General features: G+C 53.0%; 1 long non-coding RNA gene across 19 annotated transcripts in view; it reads right to left on the reverse strand.

The window, feature by feature from the left end:
- The window catches only part of LOC123585459, a 371,435-nt gene that overhangs the window by 219,761 nt on the left and 137,239 nt on the right, over window positions 1-14,435 (reverse strand). For all 19 annotated transcript variants that reach the window (XR_006706190.1, XR_006706192.1, XR_006706181.1 and 16 more), the window contains one exon: window positions 1,319-1,452. This is a non-coding gene — a long non-coding RNA (uncharacterized LOC123585459). The remainder of the gene's footprint in view (window positions 1-1,318; window positions 1,453-14,435) is intronic.

Below are 14,435 nucleotides of genomic sequence, written 5' to 3' on the forward strand. Positions count from 1 at the left end.
TTTCTTCTTTTGGTTCTCTCTCTCTTTCTCTTACTCTCTGCTTCCTCCTTTTCAATTATTCATTCCTTTTGTCCTTTCAACATCCACAAGAGTGTCAGGGGGGGTGTCGGGATGGGTAAGACGGTCTTTTGCTCTCACCAGTGACTGGGGGCACGGGCTCGGGTGGGGGAGAGAATGACGTGGTATGAGGGAAGCATGCCCTAGAGCGCCGGCGACAGTCTGGAAGAGGAAGTAATCAACTCTGCGGGGGTAAGGGGTTGTCTGTGTAGCATGCACAAGCCGTTGCCCAGACAGACCTGGCGGTAGGTGAAAGGCAGAGACAAGAGCAGACCACGGACTTCAAAATAGCCTGCTGCCTGGAAGGAACCGTACACGGTATAGTTAATGAATTAAAAAAACAAAACCCTAGCACTCCTGGGGGGCTCAGTCCATTAAGCATGTGACTCTTGGTTTCTGCTCAGTTCATGATCTCACAGTTTGTGAGTTCAAGCCCCACACTGGGCTCTGCGCTGACCGTGTGGAGCCTGCTTGGGATTCTCTCTCTCTGCGCCTCCCCTGCACATGTGCTTGCTCTCTCTCTCTCTCTCTCTCTCTCAAAATAAATAAATAAACTTAAAAAAAAAAACAAAAAACACCCTCCTGTTTTGGAACATTTCCTCCTCCATGCCAGGCAGCCGGCTGAACTATCTCCACTATCTCATTCAATACCCACAACATCCTCTTGAGGCAAGAGCTAATACGATCCCTATCTTACAAATGAGGAAACCGAGGCTGGGAGCAGCTGAGAGATTCACCCGAGACGAGGCAAGTGGCAAAACCAGGAAAACTGGGGTCTGCCTGAATCCCAGGCTTTCAGCTCTTCCTTCCCCCGAGGCAGCCTCTGGCTTGGTGTGACTGAGCATTCAATGTACGGAGGCGGGAAGCAGGCAGCCCCAAAAGGAGCTTTGCTCCCCACGCACTTCCTCACGCTCCTCCGGTGCCGTCCCCACACGTCTCAGCAGGACAGCCAGAGCACCCGTCACCTTCTGCCAGGAGGAAAGGCTTGGGGTAGCCCCCCTAGGAGGTGGTGGGCTCCGTCCTCGGCCAGGGCCAGAGGGAGAGCTCCGAAAGCACAGCACTGAGGCCCCTGAACACCGAGAACCAGGTCCCCGTGTGTCAAGGTGAGATTACGGGAAGCCAGCTTCTCAAACCAGCACAGGAAGCGAGGCCAAGAAGTCAAGAACCACACCCCAACTTGTGTTGCAGGAGATCGCCGATTCCCAAGGCCTTTTTTTTTTTTTTTTTTGCTCCATAAAGCTCAAGAGAAGAAATCTCTTACCTTTATTCTCCAAATCCCACAATGGTCTGGCTTTAGTTCAGGGAAGGACTGTTCTCAAGTTCCTCTAGAGTACCAGAGGGATGCGTATTTTTTTTTCAGATTGAAGGCACCAAAATCTCAGGTAGGACAGGATTCTGTAAACATGCAAGAAAAGGACCGAGAATTATTAGTATTAATGTTTATACAAAATGGATGAGATGTTTCAATCCTGTGAAAAACTACCAAGTGCATATTAATACATGCTAAATGAGAAACTTCAGAAGAGCAGACATTTACTGAGCAACCACTATGTGCCAAGCACCGTGTTAGACATTCCACTGCATTAAGCCATTTAATCCTATAAGACCAGTTTCGATGGCTCCATATTTCAGAAGTCACCTAAGAGGCCAGGCCAGAACTGAAAGTCAGGTCTTCCTGACTCCAAAGCCCTCGCTGATCGATCACGTTTTCCTCCCCCGCTAAAGCTTTTCCATTCACCTGAGTCCAGGAAGTCTGGGTAGAGGGAAATGAGAAACACACCCAGTAACTCCATTCTGAGAATATCCTGTCCCTGGATGCCCAGCCCATTGCACAGATGATGGGGGTAATATGAACCTTGGAAGCTGTGTCAGATTAACTTCGATGTAAGCTTTATCTGAGCTCAACACTGTCATCTGGTAACATGTGATCGGTAGACATCATGCATTACTCAGGGAACAAAAAAATGTAGCTTCACCAGGGATTCTTATCCTAACTGATAATCGGCCCAAAGGGCTGGGGGGAAGGGGGCGAGGGGGCCGCTGCTGGTCTTACCAGCTCTGGAGGGGCCTCCTAAGGCACCTGAAGCAGAGCCAAATCACATTTACAACGGGGTGATTCTCCCCCGTTCCAGACCTCCCTCCTGTACCCCAAAGACACCCGGCACCCTAGCTGCCAAATCACCAAGAATATGAAGCGAGTGAACACAGGCTCAGAATAAGACTGACAAATTGTGCAAGGGCATTTACCCTCAAGTGGGGGAACAGCTGGAGAAACACGCTCACCCCACAGCCACAGCAGAGGCCAGGTGGCTTGGATTCCCCACCGTCCACTCCTTTTCTCTCCTCCAGGAAAAATTTGGTCACAGGTTGCTTCTCTGAGGCCCCCTGGTTGTCACACTCCACCCCTGGACGTGTTAGTATCACAGACGGACCCACAGCAGTTCTGCAAGCCCAGGAGTGCCTGTCTCCTCCCACCAGGTGCTGGGCTCGCCCGTCCGTCCAGCCCCAGCACCCAGCCCCCAGCAAAAGGGGCTCAACCCCCAGCACTCAGGGAAGTCCTTTGACTGGCAACCCGCTCAGAACGAAGCCCTCCTGGGTACATCTACGCTCCAGCTACTGGCGCCTCCCTATTTTTAAGGCACTTTTGTGCCTTACTGTCAAAATGTATTTGCCTTATTCCCTGGAGAGGGTAAGAGCCCAGCTCCCTGGTTGTTAGACCGCCTGGATTGGCATCCCAGGTCTACCAGAGTCTAATTCTTAGGGGCTGGAGCAAGTTACCCTCTGAGCCTCAGTTTCTCATCTTAACGTTTATTCATTTTTGAGAGACAGAGAGACACAATGCAAGCAGGGGAGGAACAGAGAGAGAGGGAGAGGAAGCAGGCTGCAGGCTCTGAGCTGTCAGCACAGAGCCCAACGCGGGGCTCGAACTCACGGAGTGTGAGATCATGACCTGAGCTGAAGTTGGACGCTTCACTGACTGGGCCACCCAGACGCCCCTTAAAGGTTTGTTAGTGTCAAGTGAGAGCCTCTGCAGAGCTTACCATGGGGCCGGACCTATTGTGAATACTCAGAAATGCCCGCTATTATGAACGCCATTTAAGCAAATGCTCGGGTCTTAACTTCGTAGTCTCCTCCCAGTAAGGAGGAAAAGGCCTCCCCTCCTCCTGTCTCAGCACGATGACTTGGTGTAGGGGCTCGGTCCTTGGGGCCAAGGGAACAAGCGAAGCCCTGGGAATCCGTGCAGTGGGTTAACACTCAGCCATCCTCCGGCTGTGCCTCCAGCAGTAAACGGCGGTATGCACGAGAGGTGCTCTACGGACAGGAAGGCAGGAGAGAACCGTACCGGATCAAGCTAACGGCGTCATTTATGAGCACCGTCGGTACAGGGCACCTTGCCGAGGCATATCCCCACAGGACCACCCAGAGCACTCACCATGACCCCAGGACGGCAGGGCACAGCATGAGCCCCATCTCCATCTTACAGACCTGGAAACTAACGGTCGGAGGGGCTACGGAGGCTGCCCGACACCCAGTCGTGACTCTGCAGCCGAATCACCGCTTTGCAAGCTCACTGCTTCCTCCTGGAGAGAACAGCGGCGGTAATACGCATCAGCTCCTGCGGAACAAGAACCTCTTTCCAAGGCAACCAAATTGATGAATGTTTTTAATTACCGTTTTAAACCACACACACAGAGCAATGTTCCGTGGAAAATGAGGAACCAGAACTTCCAAGTTTCTCCCAGGGGCCAGTCCAGCCAGGTGCTGGCTGCCAGAGCCGGGGGTGGGGAGTCGTGCACCGGCCAGGGCGGTCAAGGTGGGGACGGTCACAGCCCTGCCTCAAGGCACTGAGCCTGACGGCCGGTGTGGTCACTTCCCACCCACAGAGACAAGCCAGGGACAAAGGGGACCGGTCCAGCACAGGGTGACAGGAGTCTCTTGGCTACTCCTCAGGAATCCATCAGCGGCAGCAGAGGAGAGAGCTGGGTGCTTAGGGAAGTCTGACACGTCGCTTGTGCTGGGGCCTGGATGAGGCGGCTGCTACTCCCAGAACGAACATCCTGCCTGACACTCTGTCTCAAGGACGGGACATTTCACCTGCTCTGCAGGTGACACAGATACCCTGCATCTGAACCAGGGGGCCTTGGGCTTTCTCAGGATGCTGATAACGCTTCCCTTATGTGGCCTGGGATCACTGCTGGGGCCCAATGCTGTGTCCAAATGAATAAGGAATCAGAGTGCCCATGACCCCAAGGTCCCGAGGAAGTGAGAGGCAGACTGGGGCACAGAGACGGGCCCTCTCCTGTTGTGCTCAGGGCCCTCACTGGCTCTGCCAGTGGAATTGCAAGTGTGTCCTGTACCCAGGGGTCCTCTGCTCTACAACCCAGAGGCAGGGCCATATCATCTTCCTGTCTCCGACAGGAAGGTGAGGGCACAGAGTATGACCTACAGTACTGAATAACTAACGATCGAGAGCATATCATCGGGTCACTTGACCTCGAATGCCACTTATATGCTGCCTGGGCAATGGAGCCAACTGGGTACGCTGAAGGCAGCCAGGACCAGCCACTTGGAGGTGGGGGCCCTGGGCTGCTTGGCAGGAGAGAGAGCTGGCCGTGAAATGAAAGACTACACAGGGATCCCTGACTTGGAAATCATCAAAATGCCACCGAGGTGGACTACAGCACCTGCAGAAGTAGATGGACGGGACAGCTGTCTCCAAGAAGCCCCTGAGAGCAGGCGCCAGCCCTGGGATGTGTTTACTCCCTCTGGAAAAGGCCTGGGGAAAGGACTCTCCTGGAAAGTCAGCAAAGCCAGACAAGCCGGTGAAAGCCTCCAGCCTGGCTCAGCACGGGGCCCCAGCAGTGATCCAGAAGGACATCAGAGGTATTATCAGTGTTGCCCCCAATTCTATGAGGTCCAGCAAGGCTGAACACAGAGGTGACACGTGCACTCAGGACACAGGCTGCTGGGGTCCGAGCTAGTCCTACCAGCTAATAGCTGTGCACCCTGGGCAGTTTACTTGACCCCTCGATCACCACGTGTTAATCAGGGCTCATAAGAGTAGTTACCTTTGCGGGCTGGGGCAAGGATGCATTCAGGAGACGTGCTAAGTAAGGCGCCTGGTTCAGAGCAAGTGCTTGACTAACACCTGGTTATTCTCAGGGTCTACGTGCCGTCATTATCCGTGTTGTTGGGCACACAGACCAGACAGTCTTGGATTTGAATCCCAGCTCTGCCACTTCCCAGGAAGGTGTCCGTGGACCATTCACTTGACCTTCCTATGCCTTAGTTTGCTTATTACAAACCAGCCCTGCAGGACTGCCAAGGATTACAGAGCATGGAGAAAAGCAAGCGGTACCGTATGGACTTTCAGGAATGAAGGCCCCAACCCACGCCGAAGGACGTTCTACAGAGCAACTGGCCTGGACTCGTCCAAAACATCAAGGGCAAGAACAGCCAGGGGACTGTTCCAAGATAAAGGGAGGCTGAGGAGACATGGCCACTGAGAGCAGGGGTGATCCGGAATCAGGAAAGCGTGGTCCCAAAGCCCATTACCGGGACAGGCGATGAAACTGTGTGTGGCCTGTGGATTGAATGATACAAGTGTAGCCCCGCTAAGTGTCCTGCATTCGATTGTTTGTCACCTGGTGGTTCGTGAGAGGATGTCCTGGTTCTTAGGAAACACACACTGAATATTTAGGGATAAAAGGCATGTCTGCAACTTACTCTCAGATGGTTGAGACAAAAACTGTGTGTGTGTGTATGTGTGTGTGTGTACGTGTGTGTGTGTGACAGAGAGAGAGAGAGAGAGAGAGAGACAGAGAGAGACAGAGAGAGAGAGAGAGAAGGGGTCCCGGTGGAGTATGAATTAACAATTGCTGAATCGGACTGTATGGTAGGTTCTCTGTATCATCCCTGCAATTCTCTCTGCCAGTTTAAAGCCACGTCAGGATGAAAGATGACAGACAGCCCAGGAGCAGGACAGGAGACGCGGACCTGCTGGGCTGGCCTCAACCATGCACGCATGGCCAAACACAAGCCTTTCCCACAAAAACCATGGCACCTCAGGTACAAATGTTACAACGGATTGTGCAGAAAACTACAAAGGCTGAAGCTGGAATTCAATTTGCACCTCCACCCCCTCCTGCCAAGGAAAAGAAAGACAAATGGATGCCTCCTCTGTTACTATGCCCCAGGGCCTGGCTTGGCGGCCTGCATGGGAGGCATCAGGCACTGAGCCGGTGGCAGGGGAGGGCGGGGGAGGAGACAAGAGCAGCAGTGCCCTTGGAGGGGGCAGGGCAGCCAAGGCTGGTGTTCACTATGTGCCAGGTGGTGTTAAAAGAACTTTCTGCACCTGATCCTCCCAAGACACCTTGTGGCAAATGCTATCATTATTCTCAGCTCATGCTGTAGGAAACCGAGGCTGGAGGGAAGCTCCCTCGGGGTTTCATCTGCAGCGGCGGCGGGGGGGGGGGGGGGGGCGGCTGGGATTGGAGCCCAGACCGCCTCCACCGGATTTCCACAGGCAAAGGGGAGGTGGGCCCCACGGGAAATAGAGCAGCCAGCACTAAGTCCAGCCCCTCCCCTGCAGCTGAGGCCACCTGCCTGGCCATGCAGAGGTCTCAATGCAGCGGGAAGCTACAGGGAGCCGAGACCCCAGGCTCCCCTCAGCGCTGGCCCAGCACTGCACACAGTAGGTGCTCAGCACTTGTTTGTAGAGGCACGCACATTCGTCTTCTTTTGCAAGGAGTCCAGCAATGCACGGCCAAGAAGACGCAACAACCCAGGACATGGGTGTCATCAGGGAAGAGAAACAGGTTCAGGGACATGGACGGGTAGGGGTCTTCGTGAGGAACCTTTTTATCCCTTCTGAGTTTCACCTTCTGAATAACTTCTGTAATCAAGAAGGTTTTGTTGGGTTTTTTTTAATGTTTATTTATTTTTGAGAGAGAGGGAGAAAGCAGGGGAGGGGCAGAGAGAGAGGGAGACACAGAATTTAAAGCAGGGTCAAGGCTCTGAGCTGACAGCACAGAGCCCGACGCGGGGCTTGAACTCATGAACCAGGAGATCACCACCTGAGCCAAAGTCGGACGCTTAACCGACGGAGCTACCCAGGAGGCCCCCCGTGTTTTGTGTTTTTAATACAAAGGAGGCAAAAGAAATCGACCGGGATGCTGTGTAAGCAGGGAGCCATGGCGTGCGGCACAACAAGCTGGGGCACAGCTGTCACTCCCCACACACCCTCCGGCTTTCAGAGGCTGAGACACGGCAATGGCAATGACTGAAAGCCCGGGAGAAGCAGCACCACCCCTTGCACTAGGCAGGGGTAGATTCGCTCGCCAAAAAGGCCGGCCCAGGGGTCCTGAATCCCCAGGGCTGCTGTTTATGGCAACGCGGGAAAGCCACCCAACATAACCCTATCGCGCTTGTCCAACTGTCACACGCGCTGGGAAGGAACCTCGAGCAGTGCCTCCGTCCCTACGGTAACCCAGGAGGTGGGCCTTCTCTCAAAAGACAGAGGCACGGAATGATGAGGAAAGGTGCTCCCCACCAACGACACAGAAGTCTAGCTCCAGAAACTGGGCTCTGAGACCCTACGTGTCCGCCCCTGGAGGATGAGTGAGGACCCACCACTGTCCCGCGGAGAAAGCATTTGGGGTCAGAGATGGCCAGCTTCCAGACCGGCTGTCCAAGGCGGTCCCACACCATTCGGCTGATAAGCGACACAGAAACTGTGTGCAAATCCTCCCATGGAAACCGGGGGTGCGGTGGCGGTGGCGGAGGGCGGCGTGGAGGAGGGAGGTTTCTGCAGGGTCAGCCTTCCCAGGCGCTTTCCCCTGAAACCTGGAAGCATCTTACCTCCTGGCCTTCCACCTCAGACTCTCCTGTGTGTACCCACAGTTATATTCAACTTTCCCTTACAAACACCCTCCCACCTCCCCCCGACCCCAGAGGTGTTATTAAATCAACCCCAAAGGTAAATAGTTTTCATTTCTCCAACCCCAAAAACCTCCCTTCCTGCCAGTGCACTCGGGTCTCGTCACCCAGAACATCAAAGCCATTGCTTTCGGTAAAAGCCTCTCGGATCATCAGGTGATGTGTGCAGATAAAAACAACCTGCCACACGCCAGGCTGTGCCCCCTGTGGGGTGGCGAGCGGGCTGGGAAAAAACAGTGAACTACGGGCAGCCAACAGCTGGCCCCTTTGTCCAGGTCCAAATCTGCCCGGTGACCTTAAGGGTCCCTTCCCTCCCACTCCAGGCCTCTCACAGAGGAAGGGGGTTGGGCCGAGCAACCTTAGGGTCTCTTTCAGATCTAACATTCACTGATTCCGTCGCCTCCTCCCTGCTCAGAGTCTGTACTTCCTGAACTGTGATGACAGCTCATTTACATACAGGAAAAAAAAAAGACTACGTGGTCGCTTACACCCTGGGCTGTAGTTTTTGGTGACTCAGAGGAGAAATACATATTTCCATTCAGCTCAAAAAAGGCATCCCTCCATTCTCCAACTGCCCAAATGATGCAAGTCGCTGGGCCAATGGGACCCCTGGGGAAGTTCCAGGCTACTGGGAGCCCAAACGTCAGTGAATGTAAGTTAAACGAGGGAATTTCCCAGGGCGGACAGGTGCGCTGACAGGTGGGCTGGGTGGAGATTCCCCTCCCTGAGTTAAACACCCCTTACCCATTCATTCTCCATCGTAATATGTCTACATTCCTTAGGGGGGCCCAGAAAACACTGGGCTTAACCCTGGCCCAGGGCCCACCATCCGGGAAGTCACAGCCCCAGCATGAAGATTACCTCTTCCAGGAAGGCAGTGTTGAACCACCAATGTTGAAAGCGCCCTAAACCCCCTAACTAGAAACTGCATAAGAGCAGCAATGGTGCCTGATGCGCAATAGCTCCAAACATCTCTGCCAACACGGTAAATACTCGCTGAATGAATTAATCCCACGGCTTCCATAAAGCTGAGGCAATTCTATCCCCCAAAATAGTGGGTGCCTGTTGTGTGCTAGGTACTGGGGAAGAAATGGTGAACGCAGCAGACAATTATGCTCACAGCCATCGACCAAAGCAGCTGCTGACAGTGCTGGCAGAAGATTACCTCCAGCTGTCAGCCCTCTTTGGAGACTGCCCTGGCTGAGGACAATGACCTTGCTCAAGGTTGTGCATCCTTCCAACCGAGCACATGTGCAATGACTGGTCAACCCGTTATCTCAATTCTGGCCCATTCCAAAGGGCCATTCCAGCTCTAGAGCGCCCATGGGTTGGCTGAGGCCTTTGCTGGGAGACTGGTACGGGCTGACCTCGCCCTCTGCCCACTCTTGAATTCTTCCCCCTCGGCTGCGCAGCTGCGGATGCCAAAAGCATGCCGTAATCAACATCTGGCTGACTGATCTACAGCTCAGCATCTGCTTTCCAAGGAACCCAACCGGCATCAAGAAGATTCTTCGGATGGATGCTCAGGCCTGGCGACACCAGGATGAAGTCTCCGGGAGCAGGACAAGCAGAGTTCATTCCTAGATGGCAGCTGCTTCCTTGGAGCGTCCCATTGGCCAGGATGCTGGAGGCTGGGCTCATGGCTATAAGCAATGAGTGAGAGCTCTAAGGCAGCAAACACCTGTTTGTAATGGTGGCTGGAATGTGTGGATGAATCCCAGATCCTTCACGTAGAGACTCGTTTTCTTGCTCCTTTTCTGCCCGGGCACCCAGTACAGGAAAGGAGCTTGGTGAAATGTCTGATGAATGGTTAGATGACGACCAGATGGATAAACGGATGGATGGACAGACTTGCCTTACTGAACAAGGAAGTCACACCCAGGGAAGCTACACAACAAATGGAAGGTAACAATGATTTGGAGTCAGTTAAAGTAGGTAATTAGCGTAAAGCGTTTGTCACTGTTCTCAAGAAGCATTAATGATGAAGATGCTGAGGAAGCCACCCATGGGGACCTTCCTGGAGAAGGTGAGCAGCTTGGAAGTGACAGAATGGAGGAGGGCACATGAAATAAGAGAAATGAGACATCAGCATTAGCGAACTGAGTCCTGACGCCGCTCATCAGACGTGGAGTAAAATAAACACCCTCTTCACGGGCCTCCGTGACAGCCCAGAGACGGAAAGTAGAGACAGCGTCTCCAGCCATAACATCCGTCACTATGAAAGCGGGCCAGGATGTTCCCATCACTAGCGGAGGCAGCAGCCAATGGAGGGTCCTGAAAATAGTACTGTGGTTTGGAGACTTAATCCTATAGAGACAGGAAGCCATCGAGGTTGAGGAACAGAGGCACTAGGTGACAGAACGGATGTGAGATTTCTTAAATAATCCATCCCTTAGGTTGTTGGCAGTTGATTCAAACCCCTAGTCTGCTCTGCTCCTCAGGCAGATGGGGACCTGGGGGGTGCCCAGAGCCTCCATTCTGAGCAGGCAGCCTCAGGGGCAGAATCAACACCGGAGAAGCCCAGACCCCGGCCTCAGGCCCCCTAAGAAATGTACAGGCCCTGGGACCACCCTTGTTCAGACACCCACCCCACCCACTGAGAGTGTCCTCATTTCTGAAGATGAAGCCTGGGAAATAGACAGGAGTGCTGAGGGAATGGGGGGTTAGCAGGAGCCTCGTGTTTGTGCGAGCCAAAGTACGCAAGCGACGAGGACAACGGGAAGAGAGAACATTTATTTGGGAAAATTATGAAACAAGCGATGTAACAGACGGTTTGTTAAGCAGCACAGTGTATTCCAGAAAGCGCAGGTGCTTTTGGCCCATTGCTACTCGTCCCTGAGCTGGGAACATCTAAGAGGCCAAATGCTGAGGCCATCCGAGGGGGCAGGCAAGGGTGACAACCCAGAGCACCAGCCAGGTGTCAGGTGAAGGGGAAAGTCACGGGGAGGCAGTAAAGCTCACAGCTGAAGCACACGGGCTTTTGCCGCCGAGCGACCTGGGCTGGAGGTGAGGCCCCGCCACTTCCTTCCTGCTCAACCTGGCCTCGGCAGAACCCACCTCCCTGAGCCTCAGGCCTTATCTGTGATCAAAAGAGCAAGGTGCCTGCAGACAGGAACCAAGCCTATGCAAAGCACTGACACACAGGGTGCTCGGAAGTGGACAGGGGACGCAGCGTTAACAGATCGCAGGTCACGGGCCTACTGAGGAGCCGTCCAGAGCTACCCCCTCCCACAGCTCGCCACCCATCCTGAGGGCTTCAAGAGTCTCGTGTGAGGCCCCTCCAGGGGGCTTGATGGAGCTGGGGTGAGGACACCAGGGGGACCATACCCCGATTTAACCCAAGCACCTAGATGTCAGTTGCCAAATGAGTTTGAGAGCTTTGAGAAAGCATCCTCTTGCTTTCCTACGGAAAGAAATGAAGCTTCGGGAAACCCAGGGGCTCGTCTAAACTCACACAGCAAGTCAGTGGCCGGGAAAGAAACAGTGCAGCTGGAGACCCTGAATCTCAGGCAGTTGGTTCAAAGACTGGAGTTGCTGCATGTGGACTCCAAGGTCAACCGCTCAAGAGGCTCCAACGTCTTGGCACCGAAAGGTCCACAGCCCCCAGTCTCAAAGCCGAGTGAAAAGAGCAAAAGGAAAAACAAGTGGAGAATGGAATTCTAGGCAGACAGAGGTGCCCCTCCACTTCCCATAGCAGGGACAGCCTCCCCCAGATCCCTCCCTGGAGCTGGCCCAGCACGGGCTGAGGAACATAGGCCCTCAAGGCCGTCAAGGGGACCCAATCCATGCACATTAAGAATGACAGAGGGAAGGGGCTACGGAAGAGAAACCAGTCACTTCCATGTCGAGAAATCACAGGCTCTCTTGACGCGTCCTCTCCAGACTCTGGCACGGTTTCCGTGTGCCCACAACTCAGGCCCGTCCAAGTGGTTATGTAACTTCTCCCCGGGCAGGGAGGACAGAAGAACAAGACTTCTCATAAGTGACAATGATTTCAAGTGACTACAGGTAAAGTCTCAATCCACAACCCAGCCCAGACAGAAGAAGAGAACCCTGGCATCGAAGAACGGACCCATCCTACAGAAATCGTGCACAACGGCCATTCAACTCCAGCCTCCTCAGTGCCGGGCCCTGCTGGGCTTCCCATGTGTGATCACTAATTCTGAAGGCCAGCCACACTGTCCCCAAGTCACAGACGGGTAAAATGAGGCCCAGAGAGCTTCCCCAAGACACCGTCAGATTGGAATGCATAGCGTGTGGAGCATCCTGTGCTAGTAGCAAAAACTATGTAGTAAAGCCCTTCCTCAAGTCCTGCTGCTTTTCCCCACACCCTTCCCCATTGGACGTCCTCGTTTTAAGGGCATTAAGTCTACACGAGATGGCTTTTATTCAACAAGAAAGATGCGGATTGCCCAGCACGGGAGGGGTGCCAGCAACGGGGAGGCTGACTTCATTCATGCCATAGAGGGGAGGCCTGCTCCAGATAGGGGGTGGAAGAGGTGACCTCTGAGGTTGCTTTCACCCTACGATTCTGCGAGGTGAAACTGAAATTTCCCTTCCCGTGCAAGTATTCCCCGTCGGCTGAACGGAAGTTTTACTCTTGCGGGGGCAGCCGGCCTCCTCGAAACCCGTCCGGCTTCTCCCAACTAGCCCCGGCCTTCGTGGGGAGGGGGGAAGGGTCCAGCTGGAGACCGAAGGGATATAGCAGGGTCAGAGATAAACAGGACCGGAGGAGCCTCCTGACCTCACAGGATGTGGGGAGGTGAAGCAGTGAGAGAAAATGAGAGAAAGCCATCCAGAAACGCAGACGGCACCACAAACAGAGATTCAACAGGCACACACACGGGAACTTTTCTTCTTCTTTTTCTTCTTCTTCTTTTTTTTTTTTTTTGTTTTAGCTAGGAAGCCCAAAAATAGTTGAAAGAGTTGTATCTCAAAGCTTTCTGAAGAAAAACCACGCCTTGTCCACGACACAAATCTAGGGGGAAAGAGTGTGAAGTGTGAAGTCATGGGGACCACAGGGCCCAGTTCAGATCTCACACAGAAGAGCTTCAACCCCAGCCGCCGTTCCACACGGGAGCCAGGGTGCTAATCAGCATTTCACACAAAGGCTCAGCTCTGAAGCTCACTCGTTTTAAGTAAAGGCTGCCTCACCACCGGCTCGGCTTGAAGGCTTCCGCGTGGAGAGTAACGCAATTGGCAGGAACAACAGCCAAAAGCAGCACTTCCAAAGAGAGTGGGTAAACAAGCAGACGAAAAAAATTTGGCCTCGTTAAGGATTAAAAAAAAAAAAAAAAAAAAAGCATAAATTTAACAAGAGACCGTTTTGCGTCTACTGAGTTATAATTTTTTAAGCTAATAACAGCCGGTGTTGACGAGGTTGTGGGGCAACTGGCACACCCACCTGTTGATGGTGGCAACGTGGACAACCTTATTTGAAGGTAATTTGGCAATACGGGTCGAGAGCCACAAAACTGCGCCTTTTGACTCAATCATCCTTCTGCGGAGAGTGTGTCCAAAGGATTTTCTGAGAAGGGAAGAGAGATACGCACAGAGATGTTCAAAGCACTCATAAGTTCTACAGCAAACCACTAGGAACCTTAATTTGTCGACAACAGAGAACTGGCGAAGAATATAATTTATCGACTTGATGAGTGCTTTCAAAAGGATCGTTCAAGGGGTGCCTGGGTGGCTCAGTCGGTGGAGTGCATGACTTCGGCTCAGGTCACGATCTCACACTTCATGAGTTCAAGCCCTACATCAGGCTCTGTGCTGACAGCTCGGAGCCGGGAGCCTGCTTTGGATTCTGTGTCTCCCTCCCTCTCTCTGCACTGCCAACCCCCCCCCCCCACCACAGCTGCCTCACTTGTGCCCCCTCTCTCTCTCTCAAAAATAAACATTAAAAAAAAATTTTTTTAACGATCATGTGTAAGGCACTTCAAAAAAATGGAAAAATGCCTATGATACAACATCAGGTAAAAAACAGACTACAAAATATTTCCCAGACCTATGCCTATGTGAAATTGTAAGTTAATGTATGGACAGACATATCACACATCTGAAAGCAATCTGATTGGCGGGTGGGGGGCAGGGTTACTGATTTTGTCTTCTTGTCCATTTCCATTCTTCATGCAATAAATGACAGCAATATTGATGCTGATGACTATTTCATATTGGCCAAACTTCAATAATATATAGGAAAGAAATGGGTGGAACTCTGGAGCACTAGAAACAGAATTCAGGAGGTGAGAAACGATCAAACCCCAGAGGCATCTGAGGAGCAAGTGAAAGAACCACGACCTCGAATCAGAGAACGGAAAATGCAGGCACCCATGGGGTCACACATTAGCGATGTCAGTCTCGCAGGCCCCGTGGTGCTTCTGGCAGTATCTGGTCATCTCAGCTTTATGAGATCAGTTTTCCTCCTCTCTGCCACGCCC

This window comes from Leopardus geoffroyi, chromosome C3 (genome assembly GCF_018350155.1).
Source record: "Leopardus geoffroyi isolate Oge1 chromosome C3, O.geoffroyi_Oge1_pat1.0, whole genome shotgun sequence".
NCBI classification, from domain to species: Eukaryota; Metazoa; Chordata; class Mammalia; order Carnivora; family Felidae; genus Leopardus; species Leopardus geoffroyi.